This window comes from Denticeps clupeoides, chromosome 13, assembly GCF_900700375.1.
Source record: "Denticeps clupeoides chromosome 13, fDenClu1.1, whole genome shotgun sequence".
In the NCBI taxonomy this organism is placed as follows: domain Eukaryota; kingdom Metazoa; phylum Chordata; class Actinopteri; order Clupeiformes; family Denticipitidae; genus Denticeps; species Denticeps clupeoides.
Genome location: NC_041719.1, coordinates 6,346,695 through 6,357,950, shown reverse-complemented (window position 1 = coordinate 6,357,950; position 11,256 = coordinate 6,346,695). Strand labels below are relative to the sequence as shown.

General features: G+C 50.6%; 1 pseudogene; it reads left to right on the top strand.

Moving 5' to 3' along the window:
* The first annotated feature begins 485 nt into the window (after nucleotides 1-485).
* On the top strand, nucleotides 486-9,544 carry LOC114801996 (sodium- and chloride-dependent GABA transporter 3-like; annotated as a pseudogene).
* Nucleotides 9,545-11,256: the final 1,712 nt, after the last annotated feature.

The window sequence follows — 11,256 nt, the reverse complement described above, 5'->3', positions numbered from 1 at the left end:
AAAGGACTCTCTGTACTGCCTTAAGGCATTGCATTTTCTGTGTATTTCTGCGAATAGCTCTTCCCTACTGTAAGAGTTCTTTCCTGCCAAAAATTCCTGAACCATCTGTACACTTGGCCTGAGATGATAATTTACAAAGTTTAATGAACAATCCATCCTTCCACATTATGTTGTTTGCTTTCTCAATGTCAAAAAAGAAATACACACACAGAGACAGACACCAGGACAACATCTAGGTAAAACAGAACAGAGCAATATGACCCTAAAGCGCAGGGCTGTAGATACCAACATTTTACATGTAAAAATGAAGCAACAACAAACTTTCTGTTTTCATTGTGAGCATGTAGCAGTAAACAGAAAGTGAGGCTCAAACACAGTTTCAGAGAAATGAATTCAGTTTGTTGATATTGCAATTAAATTAATATAACAGACACCTTTTGTTCTCCTTCCATGTCAAACTGCCCTGGGCAATCTGTGATCACACCTGGAACACAAGTAGATTTATTTAAGATGTTTCCTAGATTGAGTTCATATTTCTGACTGGAAAAGCCAGCGTTGAGATCAGGGACAAGGAGCTTTAATCTGACCAGACTAAAGAAGATGGAACTTGTGAGCTGTGAAGAGGTTAAGGGTAGGAGAAAGAAAATTAAAAAAAGAGGGCAATGGAATAGCAATATAGAATTTTTCCTGGTTGTCGCAGGGAACATAGTTGGATTAGGAAATGTTTGGATATTCCCATATCTCTGCTACAGAAATGGTGGAGGTAAGTCTAAGTTATGTACAAGATACACTGTGATATATTGAATTGCTTTATTTTACACGAATATTGTTACTGTAGTCTATACCACAAGGACTATATGTGTCACTGCTGGAGTTCGGGGACACATTTGCAGGCATGCTGGGAGCAAGGGGACAAGTCGTCGCACAGGGAGCAGACATAGGACGCGCTGGGGAGGAGGACCGGAAGCGTTTGGTCGGGGAGAGGGTGGCCGGAGGTAAGTTGGGACGGGAGTGGAATCGTGGACGCGCCGCAGCGCGGCGTGGAGGGAACTAGGGCTTCATGGGGGGTAGCGGGGAGATCGTCTTCTTCCAAGGGTCAGGCAAACTCAGTGTCAGTGGCAGGCGAAGGTCGTGGTGTCGAGGTGGAATCCGTCAGGAGATCTTCGTAATAAAGGGGGCAGGCAAGGCTCGTGGTCAGGGACAGGCAAGGGTCGTGGTCGTGGATTCTAGTCAGCTGGGCGTGGGAAAACAAGGCTAGCGTCTCTGGGGAATAGATTCAACTCAAAGAGCTGCATCTCCTCGGGGGTTACCTGACTTTTGTACTCTACGCTGCCCGCTCTCGTTTCCGCTTCCGGGTCGCCGTCTCTCTGTCTGGTCTGGTGCTCTCTGGTGGGCTGGAGGTGTATTGGCTGTGACAGAGCCCCCCCTCCTAGGCCCGGCTCCTGAAGGGCCCGGCAAATCAGGGTGGCGCTCATGGAAATCCAGGAGAAGGGCTGGATCCAGGATATCCCGCCGGGGAACCCAGGACCGATCCGCCGGTCCATAGCCTTCCCAGCCCACCAAATATTCTAGGCCGCGGCCCCGCCTCCGGACGTCCAGGAGGCGACGGACCGTGTAGGCCAGAGAGCCGTCGATGCGGCGCGGAGATGGTGCCAGAGACGGGGGGGGGGGTTGCAGAGGGGGTGAGTGAGCCTTACAGAGGTGGGAGACATGGAAGAATGGGCTGACACACAGAGTGCGTGGATATGCAACCGGGTTGATGCGTCGAGTCACTCTGAAGGGTCCAATGAAGCGGGGTCCTATTTTTCGGGGACTGGACGGCATAGGCAGGCCTCGGGTGGAGACACAAACTCTGTCTCCGGGATGGTACATGATGGCCGGCCGACGGCGGAGATCCGCCTGTCGTTTCATGCGCTCCGCGGTGCGGTTGAGGACCCGGTGAACTTGGGACCAGACCGTGTGGAGCTGGCGGAGTCGGTTGTTGACCGCCAGCACCGGTCCCTCGACCATGGGCGTGGGGAACCATGTGGGTCTGAGGCCAGTGACCACCTCGAAGGGGGAGCGCTCTGTGGCCGAGGAACTGTGCTGGTTCCGTGCGAGCTCCGCCAAGAGGAGGTGTTGGGACCAGGAGGTTGGTCGGGCCGAGCAGTAGCAGCGAAGGTAGGTCTCCACCTCCTGGTTGACCCTCTCGGTCTGGCCATTGGACTGGGGGTGGTACCCTGATGACAGACTGACCGATACCCCCAATTGTCCCCAGAAGTGACGCCAGAATCTGGCGATGAACTGGGGGCCGCGGTCAGAAAGGAGGTCTACTGGGGGTCCAAACTGCTGCACCACTTCTTGGAGGACGATGTCGGCGGTTCGCGCAGCTGTTGGGAGTCCTGGAAGGGCAATGAACCGGCCCATCTTGGAAAAACGGTCGTCGAGTACCATAATGGTGGTCATCCCTCTTGATCGTGGCAGTCCCGTGATGAAATCCATGGAGACATGGGACCATGGGCGATGGGGGCAGGGGAAGGCCTTGGGGTCTCTGTGTGTCGGCCTTGTGTGAGGCGCAGGTGTTACAAGCGGCAACGTATGCCTGTACGTCTGAGGCCAGGCCTGGCCACCAGAACGTCTGCTGAATGTTGGCCAGGGTGCGCTGACGTCCAGGGTGTCCGACCAATGGAGTGTCATGCCCCCATTGTAGGATGCGTGGTCGGAGAGGGGGTGACACGTAGGTGAGGTTAGGAGGCGTGGTAGGAGGGGGGGGGTGGTGTGTGTGATCCGCAATCACCTCTTGCATGAGGGTCCAGCGTACGGGGGCCAGTAGGAATGACTGGGAGAGGATAGGGGAGGACGGATTGTCCACCCAAAAATGGGTGGACTGCCCCCTCCAGCAAATGGCGCCACTCCTCCAGGGCCAGTTTGATGGCCAGGAGTTCCCTGTTCCCGACATCATAGTTCCGCTCCGCCGGGTTTATTCTTCGGGAGAAGAAGGCACATGGGTGCAATTTGTGGTCCAGGGGGTTGCGTTGCGATAGTACCGCCCCCACTCCTAGACTAGACGCGTCAACTTCAACGACGAATGGGAGTTGGGGGTCTGGGTGGAATAAGATGGGGGCCGTGGTGAATAGCTGTTTGAGTTTACTGAATGCCTGCTGAGCTTGGGGGTTCCAGTGGAGTCAGGTTGGTTGGCCTTTAAGGAGGGAGGTCATGGGTCGTGCCACCTTGCTGAAGTTGCGGATGAAGCGACGGTAAAAGTTGGCGAATCCGAGGAACTGTTGTAGCTGACGAATGGTGGTGGGTACAGGCCAGTCCGTGACTGCGGTTGTCTTGATGGGATCCATGGCAATTCCTTGGGGGCTGATTTGGAACCCCAGGAAGGAGATTTCCCCTGTGTGAAAAGTACTCTTTTCCAATTTCACCAAGAGACGGTTTTGTAGAAGGCGCTGGAGGACCTTTCTGACGTGGGAGATGTGGGTCGAGAGGTTGGGTGAGTAAATTAGAATGTCATCTAGGTAGACGAACACAAATTGATCCAACATGTCTCTGAGGACGTCATTAACGAGCGCCTGGAAGGCAGCTGGGCTATTCGAGAGACCAAAGGGCATTATCAAATACTCACAGTGTACGGATGGCGTGATAAAACCCGTCTTCCACTCGTCCCCTTCCCGGATCCGAACGAGGTGGTATGCATTCCGGAGGTCCAGCTTAGTAAAGACAGTGGCCCCTGCCAGGAGTTCAAAGACGGTGTTCAGAAGTGGGAGGGGGTACCGGTTCTTTTTAGTTATCGCGTTCAGCTTCCGATAATCAATGCATGGCCGCAGTCCCCTGTCTTTCTTACCCACAAAAAAGAATGGGGCAGCAGCTGGAGAGGTGGAAGGACGGATTATGCCACGATGTACATTTACATTTACAGCATTTATCAGACGCCCTTATCCAGAGCGACTTACAATCAGTAGTTACAGGGACAGTCTCCCTGGAGCAAGTTAGGGTTAAGTGTCTTGCTCAGGGACACAATGGTAGTAAGCGGGATTTGAACCCGGGTCTTCTGGTTCATAGGCGAGTGTGTTACCCACTAGGCTACTACCCACTAGCGACTCATCCATCGCCTTTCGCTCTGGAAGTGAGAGCGAGTACAGTCGGCCTCGTGGTGGTAAGGCACCAGGGAGCAGGTCAATCGCCAGATCATAAGGTCTATGGGGGGGCAGCTCTGCTGCCTTGTCCTTGTCAAAGACCGCAGCAAAGTCATGGTAACAGTCAGGGACCCCCAGTAAGGAGGAGGTGGTGTCATGTGGAGATCGAGGTGTGGTCTCTGGCAGCTTTTGGGTCACATCGTCTCTAAGGGGCGTGGTTTCAGCTAATGGGCGTGGTTTGCAGTCTTGGACCGGGGTCTTGGTCCTAGGCAGGGAGCATGGCATGGGTTGAGGGGCGTGGCCGAGTCTCATCGTTGCTACATGTGTGGGTCCAGAGCGGTTCGGGGGCGTGGCCTGTCGGGGTTGGTGGTGGATGCATTGGCGTCCCCACTGTTTGATGGTGCCTGTGGTCCAGTCAATGAGGGGCTCGTGGGTGGTCAGCCATGGGTATCCTAACACAATTGGGTCATGGGGGGGTCGTGGTTAAGTAGAATGTCATGGTTTCCACATGATTGAGCTCAAGGCAGATTAGTAGGGGTTTGGTTTGGAAAAGGATTCTGCCTGAGCCCAACGGGCTGCCATCCAGTCCCATAACCGCACGGGGGGGATCACACCGGGAGACAGGGAGCTGGAGTCGGGTGGCCAGATCGACATGGCCGCCCCGGAGTCCACCAGCGCTCGCCCCTGATGGTGGCCGGGTCTGGGTTTATTCCAGCAGACGATGATGGGAAGTGAGCAGCGGGTGGTGGCTCTGGGAATGGCCTTGGTCCTCGCCAGGGGACTCCGGACCTCAGGGAAGCGTGGGTCTTTTCCAGATGGGTGTGGTTTGATTCGCCGGTTGGGACAGACGGCGCTGAGGTGGTTAGGTTCCTGGGGAGTGAGTGGGGGTCGGGCTCGGCTCATTTGCATGGGTTCGTAGGATCGACGGGGGGGCGGAGCCCTAGGGGCGTCATGCAGGCGCGCGGCGGGGGCACAGTGGAAAGGGGCGTGGCTACGCCGTTCTTGGTCGCGCTCAGCGTGACGTCTGTCTATGGACGTGGCCAGCATGATTATACTGTCCAGCGTGGTTCCCCAATCGCGATTTACCATGTCGTCTTTCACCGCCTCCCGGAGGCCGTGGTAGAACGCGGCGGGGAGCGCGGCGTCAGTCCACCCACTGTCGCTCGCCAGGGTTCGGAATTCAATCGCGTAATCGCTTACGCTCCGATTTCCCTGACGTAGCGACAGGAGCCGCAAAGACGACGTGCGCCGCCCGGTCTCTCCCTGAAACACGAGCTGGAGGCGGTCCAGGAAAAGTAAAGTGAAGTGATTGTCACATGTGATACACAGCAGCACAGCACACAGTGCACACAGTGAAATTTGTCCTCTGCATTTAACCCATCACCCTGAGTGAGCAGTGGGCAGCCATGACCGGCGCCCGGGGAGCAGTGTGTGGGGACGGTGCTTTGCTCAGTGGCACCTCAGTGGCACCTTGGCGGATCGGGATTCGAACCGGCAACCTTCTGATTACTGGGCCGCTTCCTTAACCGCTAGGCCACCACTGCCCCTGGAAGGCGGGGACAGACAGACAGATCGGGTCGCGTCGCTCTACCAGCGGCGTGACCCACTCCAGCGCGCGTCCGGTCAGCCGCGTAATTATATACGCGACCGCCGTTTCTTCGTCAGGGAGATGGGCGGCTTGGAGGCGGAGAAGCAGCCGGCACTGCGTGACAAATCCGCGACAACTCTTGGAATCACCGTCATAAAGTGGCAGGGGGGCCAATCCCGCCAGGGTGGACATACGTGACTCTGGAGTGGGGACTGCAGGACCGGGACAGCTGGGCTGGGACTGCAGCGCGTGGACATGTGCCGAAAGGTCAGCGAGAGCGGAGCTGACCTGGAGCAGTGCGCGTTGTTGCTGGAGCTGCGTGTCTTGGTGATCCTGGATGGCGATGTGCTGCAGCTGTAGGAACGCGGTCAGCTGACCGACCGTCTCTTGCATGGTGGACATGCCTGCTGCGTCAGGAGATGGCCCGCTCTTACTGTCACTGCTGGAGTTAGGGGACGCATTTGCAGTCATGCTGGGAGCAAGGGGACAAGTCGTCGCACGGGGAGCAGACATAGGACGCGCTGGGGAGGAGGACCGGAAGCGTTTGGTCGGGGAGAGGGAAGCCGGAGGTAAGTTGGGACGGGAGTGGAATCGTGGACGCGCCGCAGCGCGGCGTGGAGGGAACTAGGGCTTCATGGGGGGTAGCGGGGAGATCGTCTTCTTACAAGGGTCAGGCAAACTCAGTGTCAGTGTCAGGCGAAGGTCGTGGTGTCGAGGTGGAATCCGTCAGTAGATCTTCGTAATAAAGGGGGCAGGCAAGGGTCGTGGTTGTGGATTCTAGTCAGCTGGGCGTGGGAAAACAAGGCTAGTTGAATAGATTCAACTCAAAGAGCTGCGTCTCCTCGGGGTTACCTGACTTTTATAATCTACGCTGCCCGCTCTCGTTTCCGCTTCCGGGTCGCCGTCTCTCTGTCTGGTCTGGTGCTCTCTGGTGGGCTGGAGGTGTATTGGCTGTGACAATATGGTTTACGATGAAGTAATGTATGAACATTTAAATATCATGTTTTATAACCACAATTCTAACCTTATGAACACACAAATGGACAACATGAGAAATATTCTGTTAAAACGTATGTTACATTGTAATGAATTTTATTTTCAAGGTGCTTTCTTGGTGCCCTACGTGGTGGTTGTGGTGACCTGTGGGATCCCCCTGTTTCTTCTGGAGAGTGCGATGGGTCAGTACACACAGCAAGCAAGCATCACCTGCTGGGAGAAGTTGTGCCCAATTGCTCAGGGTGAGTGGGGAAGAAACTTTCTCATCTTTCTCATCTGTTCTCATTTCTCATCTGTTGAATATATTCAATAATTCAAGGATTCATAGTAGTTATTGTCATGTATATGGAAGAAATTAAATTTCTCTGTACAATGAAATTCTTTCTTTGCTGTCCACATACAAGTCAGGTAATGTTTAATATATGAACACAGTGAAGGTTTCAGAGCTTGTGGTATTATTGCTGTTAGGCTATATGGGTGTTGTAAAAATGTTGTTAAATGGAGATTTGAAGAACATAGCCTAATATTCATTAGAAACAAATGTACTGTTGTTCTCTAAGGCATCGGCTACACAGGTGTTATAATGAGGGTCTATATCTGCATGGCTTACATCGTCATCCTTGCCTGGGCACTTCTGTACCTGTGCTTCTCTTTCTATGCCAAACTGCCCTGGGCCAGCTGTGGCCACACCTGGAACACAGGTATGAACACTGACTACATCTTGGCATGGGTAACAACAGCAACATAACAGTAGTGCAACAGCTTCAAGAAATTAAGAATAATGAACTAAATATATATTTCACTTCCTGTAGAAAATTGTGAGGACTTCAACGCACTGAACAAATATAACCAGACTATAAACACCAGCTTGACATCTCCAGCAATTGAATTCTGGGAGTAAGTTTATAAAATCAAACACAGAAGAAAGCTTTAAGGACACTGTGAATGCAAACAGAATTCCAGATATTCTAACAAACAACGTATCTCCAGACGGCGTGTGCTGGCGATCTCAGGTGGCATTGACAAACTGGGCAGTGTTCGGTGGGAGATCCTCCTCTGCGCCATTGCAATGTGGGTCATTTGTTACTTTTGCATTTGGAAAGGTGTGAAATCTACAGGAAAGGTTGGTGTTTAGGATTGAAATGTAAAAATGAAACAATAGTAAACTTTCAATGACTACAAGAATTTGAATTTTGAGCATGTAGACAGAGTGAGACAGGGTCGATGCAGACAGGAAGAAACTTTCACAATGAAAGCAGACAGGAAAGCATGAATTCACAAGATGGGGCATTAAGACCCACAGTACATTGACAAACATTCAATAACCCGACAAAGACTAAAAATGAGGGGGCCACAACAACAGGTGCAGACAGTCAGATAATCAGGGGCTGTGACGCCCATGGGCTAAGGTTTAACCACAACGGGTGCTCCTGCACATGATTATGGAGTCCTGATCCATCCCAGCTCCATAAGAACCATGAAGCAGAACCCAGTATGGGATGCGACAATGATGTGGACATGCACATAACTCACCTTAGGTTTGTTCCAGTTTATGTTCCTGGCCTTATTGCCTTTGGGTCTGTAATTGTTTATCCTTTGTTTCCTTTGTTTTAGCCCTTGTGCCGCTTTTGTTTGTATTTATAATCAAGTACTCTGCGCCTCACTCTCCTACCGACCTACCAACCTACCAATGTGACAGGGGCAACCACATGGAATCCATGGAACTACAGCCTGGCACATCATCCACGGTCCGAGCCGTGACACAGTTATATTACAAAATGTGTGGAAACGTTTGCCTCTTTGGCTGAGTGGAAATCAGATGTGCCCATCTCACAAATCTTTAGTTAAAATGAGCAGATCCAGTATAAGCCTGGAGGCTGTTAGAGAGTCTGGGGTGCAACACAGTGAATTCCAGATTAACCCTAAAATGCTGGATCTCTATTTTCAGGTGGTGTATTTTACAGCCACTTTCCCATACGTGATGCTGCTGGTGTTGCTGATCAGAGGGTTGACTCTGCCTGGTGCCCTGCAGGGGATTGTGTACTATGATGGAGGCTGTAACTCAGGTCTTGTTCTCTTTTGGTGTGGGTGGAGGAGTGTTGGTTTCACTGGGGAGTTACAATCCATACAACAACAACTGCTACAGGTATGATTTAGAACCCGTCAGTCCCCAAAAATCTTAAATCAAACCACACCCCTTTAATATCCCCAAATTAGCATCCTAAATTCAAACCTCTCTGGCAGGAACTGTTTCTGGCTCTGTTTGTTGAACGCTGCTACCAGTTTGGTGGCTGGATTTGCAGTATTTTCAGTGCTGGGCTTCATGGCTCATGAATACAATGTTGGCATTGCAGAAGTTGCAGAGTCAGGTACTGTACTTATAATGGCTTGGGAGTATCTATATAAAACAAACAATATAAGTAATCAATAGTGTTCAAAATAGATAATGCTTGTAGCTACATGAATAACTTTTTTCTTCTTACAGGTCCTGGTCTGGCATTCATTGCGTACCCTCAGGCAGTGGCCATGATGCCTTTACCCCAGCTGTGGGTGATATGCTTCTTCATCATGACTATATTGCTTGGCCTGGATTCACAGGTGGCATCAAAATGTGTACACACACACACACACACACACACACACACACACACACACACACACATAAATACACACACTAACAAACAAACAGATATTAACTGTTAAATGATGCATAAATTCTAGTTTGTTATGATGGAGGGGGTGATAATGCCAGTGATTGACCTGGCTCCCACTGTGCTGCGTAGACCTGGACGTAGAGAACTTTTTTTGATTACTATGGCACGAATGCATCCTCCAAACTCTTCCTCTCTAGTCTTCAGTGTCTGATAATGGGCTGGATATTTGGTAAATAATAATTAATTGCAGTAAACTCTATGAAAGTCCTTATGCTGTATATGCAGTGGTGTGGAAAAGTGCTTTCTTACTTGTTTTAAGTTGTTTAAATGTTTCAGCTAATCAAAAAATAATATATACTAGTCAAGGATTACTGTCACACCTCAATAAAGGAATCACTTAAATAAGACCTGCCTGACAAAGTGTTGTAGACCAAAATATCATCAAAAGCTAGACATCATGCTGAGATCCAAAGAAATTTAGGAACAAACGAGAAAGAAAGTAATTGAGCTCTATCAGTCTGGAAAAGGTTCTAAACCTTTGGGACTCCAGCGAACCACAATTAGTGAAAACATGGAACATTGGTGAATTTTCCCAGGAGTTACCTGTCGATCAGGGCAGTGTTCATGACATAAGAAAGGGATGGGGAGCCAAGACGAAAAGCACTGCTGAGCAAAAAGAAGATGAGAGTGTGTCTCATTAAATCTGTAAAAGTAACACTGCATTTCAGAAAAAGAACATCATACCAACAGTAAAATATGGTGGTGGTGATAGTTTTATGGTCAGGGGCTGTTTTGGTGCTTCAGGACCTGAAAGACTTGCTGTGATTAATGGAATTATGAATTCTGCGGTTTAACAAAAGGAGAATGTCCCTCTATCTGTTCATGACCTCAAGCTGAAACCAACGTGGATTCTGCAACATGACAATAATCCAAAACACACCAGCAAGTTCACCTCTGACTGAAGAAAAACAGAATGAAAACTTTGGAGTGGCCTAATCAAAGTTCTGACCTGAATCCTATTGATATGCTGTGGCATGACCATGAACCATGAACCATGAACTACAACAATTTTGCAAAGTCGGCCAAATTTCACACTTTTGATGATCTGAAACTGTCACTGGCCGAGTTCGGGGACGCATTCGCAGGCATGCTTGGAGCGGATGGAGTAGTCGTCGTACTAGGAGAGGAGGACCGGAGGCGCTTGGCCGGTGATAAGGCGGCCGGAGGTGAGCTGGAGCGGGAGTGTGGCCGTGGAAGCGCCGCAGCGCGGCGGGGAGGGAACTCTGGCTCTGTGGGGGGTAACGGGGAAGATCGTATTAGCAAAAGGGGGCAGGCAAACTCAAGGTCAATGGTGGGCGAAGGTCGTGGTCACACTGGAGAATTAGATTAGAGATCGTCGTCACAAGAGGGGCAGGCAAAGTTCTAGGTCGGGCACAGGCAAAGGTCGTGGTCATGGACATCAATCAGTCGGGCGTGGGAAAATAAGGCTGGCGTCTATGGAAGTAAATTCGTCAAAGAGCGGGCACTCTCTCCTCAGTGTCATCTAGCTTTTATACTTGGTGCTTGTCGTGTAGATTCCAGTGTAACACGTCGTGGGAGTGGAATCTACACGACAAGCACCAAGTATAAACAGTGCTGCCCGCACTGTGACAGAAACATTTAAATGTGACACATGAATAAAGTACTATGCTACTCTAGTTACGTCAGATAGAAAACGTGCCTTTCCATCTACCAGGATCGGAGCGCAAGTGTGATGTAATTGAAGACATGACAGGAGTGAGACCCAGCCGCTTCTTCAGTTTCTCATTAGTGGTTCTGACAATTTTTAAACAGGATGACACTGTTAATTCCACACATGTATGACCCATAGTGATTCTAATTAATCCAGTTAAAAATATAT